At 47.5% G+C, this 11366-nt stretch overlaps 1 protein-coding gene across 3 annotated transcripts in view; it reads right to left on the reverse strand.

Moving 5' to 3' along the window:
- Mical2 (microtubule associated monooxygenase, calponin and LIM domain containing 2) overlaps positions 1 to 3247 on the reverse strand; it is a 200880-nt gene extending 197633 nt beyond the window's left edge. For all 3 annotated transcript variants that reach the window (XM_042691530.1, XM_042691528.1, XM_042691529.1), the window contains exon 1: positions 3125 to 3247. The gene's annotated coding sequence lies outside the window, so the exon portion shown is untranslated. The remainder of the gene's footprint in view (positions 1 to 3124) is intronic.
- Between the last annotated feature and the right edge of the window lie 8119 nt (positions 3248 to 11366).

Raw genomic sequence — 11366 nt, forward strand, 5'->3', positions numbered from 1 at the left:
AAGAGAACTCTCTTTTTAAGAGATGGATGAGCTGGACACTGGTAGTTTACATCTATAATCCTATCTACTCAGGAGGCTGAGAGCTGAGAATCATAGTTCAAAGTCAGCCCAGGCAGAAAAGTCTGTCAGACTCTTATCTCCAACTAACCACCAAAAAGCCAAAAGGAGAGCTCTGGCTCAAATGGTAGAGCGCTAGCCTTGAGCAAAAAGCTCAGGGACAATGCCCAGACCAACTTTAAGCCCCAGAACTGACATACACACCATACTAGATTGTATAGGAGCAGAGAATTACCTAATTATACCATTCCATTTTTGTGTGTGAAAATGTTACAGTGAGTGTCTTGCTATGTATCCCAGACTAATTCTATTCTTCAGTCTCCCACATATTTTTAACAGAAAACTATAATATATCATGGTAGATAACTTATCACAAAGTTGTATAAAAGACTAAGGAAACATAGAACAAAGAGCAAGGAAGGTTTGGGAGAACTAGAAGATAATACTGAATACTGCTTTAAATGTCATTTCCTAGTGGGGTGAGAAAATATACTTCCACAAAATTACAATGTAAGTCAATACACAGTGGAGGTACCTTTGGGGAGCCTCTGGAGGTCAGAGAGCAGCCATAAGCTTTGTCTGTATCCTACTGTTAAATTCCCACCCCTAATAGACAAAGGATTCAGTTTATCTTTTCTCACTTGCTTGCGGGGGAGGGGGGGGGTGGCCAAGTTGCAATAAGGAGTCTCAGTTTCCTCATCAAAATGGGTATAGCACATTACTTTTTTGGAGGGCTAATGTGGGGTTCTAAGGCCATAAAACATGAAAAGTCTCAGCATAATGAATAGTATTCTTTTTCCTGGGTCTTTGAAGAACGAGGTGGTTAGCCCTTTGTGGGCTTCTAAGATTAGCAGTATTTAGCCCAAATCTTCTCAAGCCTCTACCACACCTCCCTCTAGCCATAGTCAATACTCTCCACTGAGATAGAATGTCTGTTCTTTAGTGGTGAGAAGTGGAGGGGCAGGCCCATGGCTGGAAGGCAAACACAGATAGGGGGTGGTAAGTGGAGAGAAAAGAGACACACCCAAATTATAGGCAGAAAAGAATGAGGATTATCTGGCTGCTCCTTGTAGCTCCTGGAAAAGGGCCTCTACAACTACAGCCAACCATAGCCCTTAAGCTAATTTATATCAAAGTGTCATTGATTAGTAACAGGCTAATTATGGAAAGAAAGTCAAAGTCAAAGCCTTAAGCATGCAGGGATAAAAAGTGATGTCATAATTTTATACAAGTGTGCTTAAACATGGCTTTCAATTGCCACAGGAAAAAACTAGTATATCTCAATATTTGCTTCCCTGCTCCAAAACAAGAGAGTAAAACTAGAATTGATCCTAAGGTCAAGAGGATTTCAATGCAGTCCTTCTAGTCTATTTTAAAAGCCAACATTCAGGTCAATGGTGGAAAAAGGCTTTCTCCCAAAATAATATCCAAATACCAGCAGTGAGTCTACTATCACATCATGGATAACTTTCTCTTTCTCCCTGGAATGGAGGACAGAGTGGTTCGCAGGTTGACCCAGGCTAACCGGGGTCGTTCCAACACTTTGTCAAAGTATCTTTGGAAATCCTAGTGGACAGGCACTTTCAGAAGCCAGGAGGCTCCAGTCAGGCTCCAGTCAGGCTCCACTGGGGACAAGAGGATCACATAGAACACACATGCCATAGCCCTGGGACAGTGGGAAGGATGCTTGCCTTAGAACCTGGCTCAGTCACTGTCTCTATTTCTGAAAGTGGTATGGGGGGAAGGGAGGGCCTAGACTTTTTGGAGAGTAACCACAAAATCATTCACAAAAGTGCCACTGGACAGGATCCTGCTGGCCAGGAGGTCTTAATAAACCTATCTTTTCTCCACCTGGAGAAGGCTAGTTCTCAGGATGATTAAAGTTTCTGGATAATCAGTGAGGGTTATTCTGGGGTTTCTAAGTCCACCTGTTGGGTATAACCCCGCCCCCCCACCCCCACCCCCACCCCAGGGACTAGCAGATAGAGGGCACGGGTTCCAGGGAAGGCCAAGCAGCCTTGATATTTTTCCATGGGATCTGCCTACAAGAAGGTTTGCTTAAGTGATTTCATTTTTCACCCAAACCACTTTAGATTGTGGTGAGCAGAATGACAGCAAGAGAGCGGGCACATCACCCCAAACTCTGCAGGGCCCTAGCAAAAGCTTCCAGATGAAAACTCTTCCTGCTTTAAGGCCTCGGAAAACGTGGAAAGACACAGGTTCACTCGGGTTTCAACACGCCGCCTCTTCTCCGTTCAGTAAAGGCCCTTCCTTCCCAGCTCTGCGGGTGAAGCTGGCGGGGATGAAATGAACCCCACCTGCTTATGGGCTGGGGGGGGGGGGGTGATGGGGGGGAAGATAGCTAGATCAGCTGCCGCAAAGGCTGCAGGCCAGACGCCAAGTCTCCCCAGCACCATCCAGGCAACGACAGAGCGAGCGGGCAGCGCGGAACCCCAACACCCCCGAAGGGGGTTGCTCCTGGGCCTGGGGTGAGCTGGGCTGCTGGGGACAGTGGCACCCGCCTCAGACCCAGCCTGGGTCCCAGCGGGCAGCCGGCCAGGCCGTTCACATTTGGCCCAACTTAACTTCCTGTAATCAAGGAGGGAGGGGACCCAAGGGAGGAGAAAAGGCACCCCAGAGACAGAACAGGACAGAAGGAAGCCCCTCGATCCTGGGAAGCCAAGTTTGGAATGATCTCCTGCCCGGGGTCGGGCGACACCGCCGGCGCGTGGCGCCCACTCCGCGCGGGCGTCGAGGGTTTCTGGGGTTAGATTGCGGGGTCCGGGTGTTGCGGGGCGGAGTGAGAGGTAACTCGGTAGCTCGGGGTGTCCGCAGGACGCTTTCCATTACGCTCGGAATTTCTTTTTCCTTTGAGACCGGCCCGAGCTGCTTAGGGCGCCGCCGGCAGCGCCGCTGGCTCGTCGCTCGCCCCGTGAGGCGGGTGCTCCGGGGATGCCGCAGCCGCACCTGACCCTTCCGGGAGCGCGACTGGGCGCATAGTCCAGCCGGAGCCGTGCGCACCCGTCCGTACCCGCCCTCCCCACAGCCCACGCCTTCCCCACCTTACCGAAAGTCTCGCGGGCCACCGGGACTCAGATCAGCGCCCGCTTCCGCCTCAGGCTGAGGAAGCAGCGGGCTAGAGCCTCCCGGCGCTTGAGGAGCCGGGAAGCGCAAGCGAGGCCGCCCAGCGCAGGCTTAGCCGGCCGGGCGTCTGCAGGTCTGCGTGGTGCGGTGGACAGGGCTGGGATACGCCCCCACCGGAGGCTCAGCCAATGACTTGGCATCCGGGGGCGAGGACACGCCTCCTTTCCAAGTCGTATAGCCAATGGTCGTGCGGCCCGGAGCCCACCCCAGTGCCCGCCCCGCCCCCACGGGGCCGGCTGTCACCGCTGTTGTCTCCGGCGCACGTGGGCAGAAGCCAGGCCCAGAGCGCAGGGAGCGGCTGGGCGCTCCCACTCTGACTGAGGAGTGCAGGTCCGAGACCAGCCGAGGGCCCGATGAGAGCGGGTGTGGTGTCACTGGGAGATTAAAATCCCGGTGTGGCATTCTGGTGCCAAGGGAGAGACGAGGGCTGGGCCTGCCTAGGCAGCTGGAAAGCCAGCCTCATGGTCCGCTTTTGGACATGAGGGAGCAGCATAGGACTTCCAGTGATGACTTCTAGCGAGGCCCAGTAGAGCTCCTTATTTGCTCTGACTTTTTTGTCGTTGTGGCCGGTACCAGTACTTGAACTCGGGGCCTGGATGCTATCCCTTAGCTTTTTTTTGCACAAAGATGGCACTCTACTACTTGACTGAGCCACAGATCCACTTCTAAGATTTTGGGCAGCTAATTGAGGATAAGAGTCTCACAGACCTTTCTGCCTCAGCTTACTTTAAATCGCTATCCTCAGCTCTCAGCTTTCTGATTAAAGGCATGAGCTATGGGTGCCCAGCGATCTGCTATGCTTTGTGACCACCCCAAGCATCAGCAAACTGTCCTGCTAATAGTCCCTCACTTTGACTGACTTTGCTTTGGCTGAAGTTTGTGGGAAGAGGGGTGGTGAAGCAAGCCGCCTGTGCTAGTTTGATCAAATCCTTTATTGAGTGTCAAGTGGCTGTCTTAATCTCTGTTCTGCTCACCTTCCTGGATTGCCTTCTTCCCTATAGCCCCAGAGAGCACACTATTCACAGAAAAATAGCACAGGTGAATAGATGGAGCCAGAGGTGGGTTACAAAGCGCTTTGTAGACTATACGTACTGCAAACACCTGTGCAGAAGGTTCTGGTAGAAGCAGTCAGGTAAATAGTATCCGCACCACTGACTCACCTCTGGGACCTGGGACTCATCATGGGGCTTGGCCTGATGTAGACATTAATAAATATTCTTGGAACTGAGCTGATCCAGAGTGAGGAAAACAAGCAGGTCTGGGCAGTGAGCAGGCAGCACTGTGGCTCCAGGCTATTGGAATTCCCCAGTATCAGCCCACCTTGTGGAGAGACCACATTCTGTTTCCAGGCAGGCAAATAGAGCAGTTTACCTCCTGGAACATTGGGCCAAATTTTTCTTCTACTCCTCACCATGTGATCCTATTCCTGCCCTTATGTGTTTTACTGGAAACTAGCCTACCTGGCAGCCCTTTCAGCCTCCTTACAAATATAACCAACTTCCTGCAGACAAATATTCCCCTACACCTATCCCTGCTCAGTTTGCATGCCTTAGTCAGCACAGGCTCTGCACTCTGGCAGACTCTGTCTATGGCCCCAGTCGATGGACTGTCCTCCACACATCATCTCATTTAGGCCAGAACCTAGAGGTTTCTGTTATCCAGCCCATTCACAGATATGGAAACTGAAATCAGTGATATAAGTGTATCTCTGATTGATTGTATCACTAATACAATCTGTCAAGGTCACATAGTTAGTGTGAATCTAGATTTGACCCCAGATCTCTTTCCAAATTCCAAAAGCTTAAACACTGTGTTTGGGGCCTTTACAACCATGCCCATGCTAGGATACTGGACAGATCATATCTAGCCTTAAAAGAACTACTCCAGGCCTGGACCTCTGCTAGTCCATACAAGCATCCTGTGGAGCTCAGGTCTGGGTATATAAAGGAGAGGAGACCCTGCAGACCTGGCCTTGCTTTATTTTGGGGGTTATAAAAGAAACATAAGACTGTAAGGAGCAGTAGAAAACCCTTTTAAGTAGCTAATTGAAGAGTCTCACGGACCTTTTTGCCCCAGCTGGCTTTAAATCGCTATCCCCAGCTCTCAGCTTTCTGAGAACATTTTGCAATATAGAATTGACTGGACAAGGCCTGTTGCTGTTGGCCTAGATCTGAGACAGCCAGGTTAGGGATGAGGATGGAGGCAGAGTCATTTATTCATGTAACAAACACCATTAAGAACTAAATGTGGGGAGGGAAGGGATGGTAAGGGAAAAACAAAGGAGTAGGTAACAACGCTCAATACCTTTACTCATTACCTTACTCATGTAACTGTAACCCCTCTGTACAGCATTTTTACCATAAAAATATACAAAAAAGAACTAAATTTGCTTGCTGTACAGAAGCAGATGAAGAATCAGGAGTACATGATGTTATGAGAGTTGTATTTTTTCCTCTTTTTAATTCCAATTGCCTTATCTACAGTGCAAAATGTTCTCCTTTCAGATTAAAACAACCAGAAAGACTTTGGAACAAACACATTTAACAGAGATAGCATTACTCAGCACAGAAGTTCTAACAACTCAAAAATAAGAACTTGCTAATACATTCCAAATTGTCTCTTCTCTCCTGTACTACTCCCAAACTTTATACCAGAGAGCTCTGGTAGAAAGACTCTTATTAGGTAGATCTGGAGACTGGGTGTTTCCTTGGAAATAGGGCAAGCTGTGAACTGATGAGGGACAACACCATAGAGGTAGATATGCCTTAGAACTTCCTGGGTCCCCTCAGCAACTCATATAGGTCACCCTTGCTGACCATTCCCCCAGGGGCAGGAGGTTGAGAAGAATGGGTTCAGAATGTCACAAGTCAGGGCTGGGAAGGTGGCTCAGTGGTAGAGCACTTGCCTTGCATGCTTGAGGCCCTGGGTTCGATTCCTCAGCACCACATAAGCAAAAAGGAAAAAAAGCCGGAAGTGGTGTTGTGGCTCAAGTGGTAGAACGCTAGCCTTGAGCTGAATTGCTGAGGGACAGCGCCCAGGCCCAGAGTTCAGGCCCCACGACCGGACCCAAAAAAAAAACCAAACAGAATGTCACAAGTCAGAGCAGTTATCATGGGATGTTCCATTAGACTTAAGCTTGTGTCTGAGCTTAAGTTGAGTTTGAAAAACTCAGCTCTTCAAACAATATTTGAACAATATTTGGTTGAAACTTGGAGGAAATATTATCTAGCCCCTTAACAGAATGAATGAATACCCAGATATAGGCACTTATAAGGGTCCAGAGAAAATGAGTGGGTTCCAAGTCTCCTACCGTATGCTAGGCAAACTTCAACTTCCTGATACAGCAGCATCATTTTCTATATTTGATGATAGCCTCTTCCCTATTCATTTTCCTAGGATGCTGCTTGTAGAGGTTGTCTGAGAGAAGCAGATGGCTATTTAGCATCAAAGACAGGGAGAGAAGGAAGACCCAGATTAATTTCTAAAAATACCTTCTTTTCAGACTGAAGCAATGAGCCTCTGTAGCACCACGCATGCGTGGTCCTGAAGGAACTGCAGCTGGCAGTCCCAGCACCATCCACGTTCACTTGACCTTATACAGAGAAGGCTGCAGGGGTATCAGATATGGCTTCCCTTTCTTTCTAGCCTTGTACTGTGTGCTTAGAGAAAGGTCAGAGTGAAACTGAATGCATTCTCCTTGTGGAGATTTTTGGTAGAGAGCCCAGGGTGCCTCTACAGGTATTTAAATAGTAAGAAAGAAAGTTTCTGTCTTATATCTGCCAAGGAGTTCCCAGGGTACCTCTAAAGGCATTTGAATGGCAAGGAAGAGAATTTCTGGGCGCTTGGGGCTCTCCTCTCATCTCTATATACTTTAGGAAGGGGTGAAATGTTGAGTGTGGTACTCACAGGCTTCCTCCCAAGCTGCTATCAAAGGGCCTTGGTCTTGGAGGTGGAAGAAGCCGGGTATCTTGAGTCCAGTGACTTTGTCAGAGGAGGTGCTGGATAGTCCCAGACTGCCTAGGCAGCTATCTTTGGAGGAATTTCTAAGCCAGGAAGTAGAAACACTGGTACCTCCCTGAAGCAGGCTCAGCAGAGTGTGTGGGAAACACCATCACACTGGGGCCTTGTTCTAGCCCCTTATCATTCTGATAAGAACTCAGAAGGCATGCATTGTTCATGCATAGGACATGAAACTTCTCAAGGAATTCATCAGGCCTACCACACTTTCAGTAGATTTTCCAGACACGGTTTGGGGAGAAGAAATGATATCTGTCTGATAGCTGCCAAAGTCAGGAACGTCCTCAGAGGGAGCATAGCGTTTAGGCATGTGCAGGTAGCCCGCAATGTGAGAAAGTTGGTCCTGGCAAATGGAGAGCTATAGCTGCAGGCAGGAGGTAACACCCAACCACAGGTACCAGCCAGAGCAAATAGAGACAGCATGGCACACAGGGGAAGAAACAAGGCCACATAAGTAGTCTGGCCCCAGCCCCAGACTGGGAAGATACATATTCTCAAAGCCAACTGCAAAAGCCAAGAGCATAATTCTGGGCCCTAGAGACACAAGAAAACAAACGATACCAACAAAAAACCTGATGTACCTTCATGGTGGGCCAAGCCATCCAGGCAGCCCAGGCAGAGTCCTGTTTAAGCATACCCAAACCCTTTCCAAAACCCTGATGCAGATGAGTGCATGGAGGAAGCAACTGTCAACTTGTATTCCTGAACCTTCCACAGAGCTGCTGGTACTGGGTAGCACCAAGGGTAGAAGGGGACTTGCGTGCATCTGTCAATCACATGTCCACATCACAGAAAGGTACAGTGCAGTTATGAGAAGAGCTGTAATAGCAGAGCCATTCATAGCACGCTCTGAGGTATGCTATAATTTAAATCCCATTTTGCCACTTATTAATGGAGTAACCTTTGTGAGAAACTTAACCTGAGCATGTAGCGGGACCCTCACATGTAACAGATCAATAGAAATGTGGAGATTTGTGCATAGAACAGTAAATAATGTATACAGGGATCTTGAATCAATAAAGAATGGGTTCTATAAGCTCCACTCCAAGGACTTGGCTAGCTCCCAGCATCAGAATTGTACATGTTACTTTATCTCATACTCACATTTTGGGACAGGCACCATTATTCACACTTGAGAGATTAGAAAAATGGCATCATGGGGGAAGAAGTAGAGATTTAGGTCCACTGTCCTAAGAAGAGAATATTGCAGAGAAATCTGATGGGTCAACTTCCAGCCTGAATTTTGGTATTTAGTTTAGTTTTGCTTAGTTTGTTTTAGTCAGGGATTCACTGGATAGCCCAGACTGACCTGCTCTACCCTTCCAAGTGCTGGTGAGGTGAATGCCACCTCACCAATAAAGCTTATGTTTTTACCCTTCCTAGTACTGCTTTCCTGAACCTATCCAATGTGCTGTAGGACTCCAAGGAAAAAGTAGCTCACTCTTTGGGGACTGAAGACACAGTGGGAAGACTTCAGGGAAGAGGCAGTCCTTCAGCCAAGCCCTGAGAAATATCTGGGTTGGGAGAGATGAATGACAGGCCAAGGAAGGGATAGTGATCATTCATGACAGAAGCCAATAGAAGCATGGAATCAGAGATGAGGTTCCTGCTCGACATCCTCCTCTGTTCACTGAGCAGGTGTTTTTAAGTGACTGTCATAGTCTAGGTACTATTCAGGTGGAGGAGATGCATCAGTGATAAAAACATAAAAACAGACCAAATGAAGCCAGAGAGATGGCCAGGAATCATATGGGGATGGAAGACACTATTGTTTGTATAGGAAAAAGGTCACTGACTGGTTCTTCTACTCTCTTATTTTGGTGATGTCCTCTGCCCTCCTGGCTATAGAACTGGGCCAGCTACAGAGCTCCACTATTCACCAGTCTGACAGCCCTGCATCTCATCCAAGCAGAGTTTTTCTATAGAACCAGCATTTACATCCAGAGTAAGAGAAGCTCTCTCTTTCCATGGAAGTTAGGCCTCACAATTAGTGTTCTCCATTTCAACAGTGGAGATACGGCTACCAGAGGAGAGACCGATTCCTCTGGCTGAAGAGTCCAGAAACAGAGCTCCTGTTCCTTTCTTGACTCTTCCCTCCTGTATCAGCTTCATCTTCAGACTGGTTTCCCTGACCACAACAAGTGCCAACAGCTATCATTGCCACATGTTTCCTTATCTAAAAGAACACCTTTCTGCCTGGCATTCCAGGCAGGAGTTCTGAGATCCACTCTGATTGAATTGGGTCACAGATCCACTTGAATCTATGCCACAGCCAGTAGAATGGAATGTGTTGACTGTCCATGCAATCAGAGCCCCTCTTAGAGCTGGGGTGGGCTCAGCTTCCCCTGTGCACATATGCACAGGATGGAGGTGATTTACAGCATGAAAGTCAAAGGACACTTAGGAAGTAGAGTGACAAATGGGTACATCCCAGGAAGATACAGCAGATGCTGTATCTCCTGTGACTGCCTGAGGCCTCTGTAACAGCACACAACTAATGCACAGGGAAGTTGAAGTAGCAGAGAGTTGACACAACTAGGAGTGTCCTGCAACCAAAGATGATGAGGGTTGGGGTATCTATATCCCAAGTTTCTCATTCTTCAGGAAGAACATTTTGGAAATATGTTCAGAACATCTGTCTCTATTCCAGAAGTCCCCAGCATGACTGGGCCCCAGGCACCCACAGCAGCAATCTGCTCATTAGCACATGCTGAATTGGCTTCCTTCCTGTGACTGCTGTGTCACACTTCCTAGCTCTTTACTGGTACTTCCTCAGATTACTTCCCAAGAAACTACTACATTCAAATTCTTATCTTATGGTCTGCTTTTTAGGGTAGCCCATCCGAAGACAAAAAATCAGCTTATTAGAGTTTGGATCTTAACAGGCCTTCGAATGCCCATATATTAAAGGTTTTGTCACTGGCCTGTAGTGCTACTGGGAGGTGGAGGAACTTTTGGTAGTAGGGCTCTTACTTGAAGGAATTGAGGTTACTGGGGTCATGCTCTAAATGGAGATATTGGGGACCCAGACCCTTCCTCTCTTTGCTTCCCAGGCCCTACAAGATAAACAGACTTTTGCCAAATGTTCCTTCCATGATGTATTATGCCATTTTATGTCAAAAGAGACAGGGATAATCAACTATAAATGGAAACCCCTGAAACCAGAAGTTAGAGTACAACTTTCCTTCTTGTAAGTTGATTAGCTCAATGATGGCTTCAGAGAACTGTCAGCACCTCTGAACTCCACACTTTTGTAAACTCTCTGAAAGAAGCTACTGTGATATTCACTGTTGTGTCTCAGTGTTCATCACTTAAACAGCAACCGGCACAGAGGAGGTACCAGCAAAAGCTGTTGGAAGACTAAAGAGGAAAGTATTTGAAACAAATGTAGTAAGCAAGGTGTTTGTATCACAAAGTCATTGTTTCTCTAATGAACCTTGATCTGTCCATATATGTAGACTCTCACAAGGAATTTATGTTTTTCACCTTTCAGAAAGCTATGTGGTCCTGACAGCTTCTTATTATCCATTCTCAATACCTCCCCACCTACCCACATACCCCCACAAAGCTATGGGTACATTTTGTAATGGGTAAATACTTTTATTTTTGGTCGGTCATAGTGCCTGCACTCTGGCTGGGTGCTGTCCCTCAGTTCTTCGGCTCAAGGCTAGCGCTCTACCAGTTGAGCCACAGCGCCACTTACATTTTTTTCTGCTTATGTGGTTCTGAGGAATTGAACCCAGGTTCTCATACATGCAAGGCAAGCACTCTACCACTGAGCCAACTTCCCAGCCTGGTAAATGCTTTTTAATTAAAGTTAAATTCTTGCCTAATTGTCTTTCTCTTCAAATCTTCTCCCATTTCAGCTTATATGGCAAGAAGCTATTCAACTCTGAGGGGTCCTGTGAGGTACCCTCCTCCTTGTCAGATCAAGGAGGCCTGCAGGAGAATTCCAGGCATCACCCCAAAGGAACTGAGTCTGCTAACAGAAAAGCCCAAATATGGAGGTGGTAGCTCAGTTATAGCATAAATGTGTGCATGTGTGGGACCCTAGGTTCAATTGCTGACCTTCCAGGAGGAAAATGAAAACCAAAAACAGCACAGGTCACCTGGTGGAAAGAGCTCAATCTCTGGCAAAAATGGGTTTC

This window comes from Dipodomys spectabilis, unplaced genomic scaffold (assembly GCF_019054845.1).
Source record: "Dipodomys spectabilis isolate Male_0828 unplaced genomic scaffold, ASM1905484v1 ptg000145l, whole genome shotgun sequence".
NCBI classification, from domain to species: Eukaryota; Metazoa; Chordata; class Mammalia; order Rodentia; family Heteromyidae; genus Dipodomys; species Dipodomys spectabilis.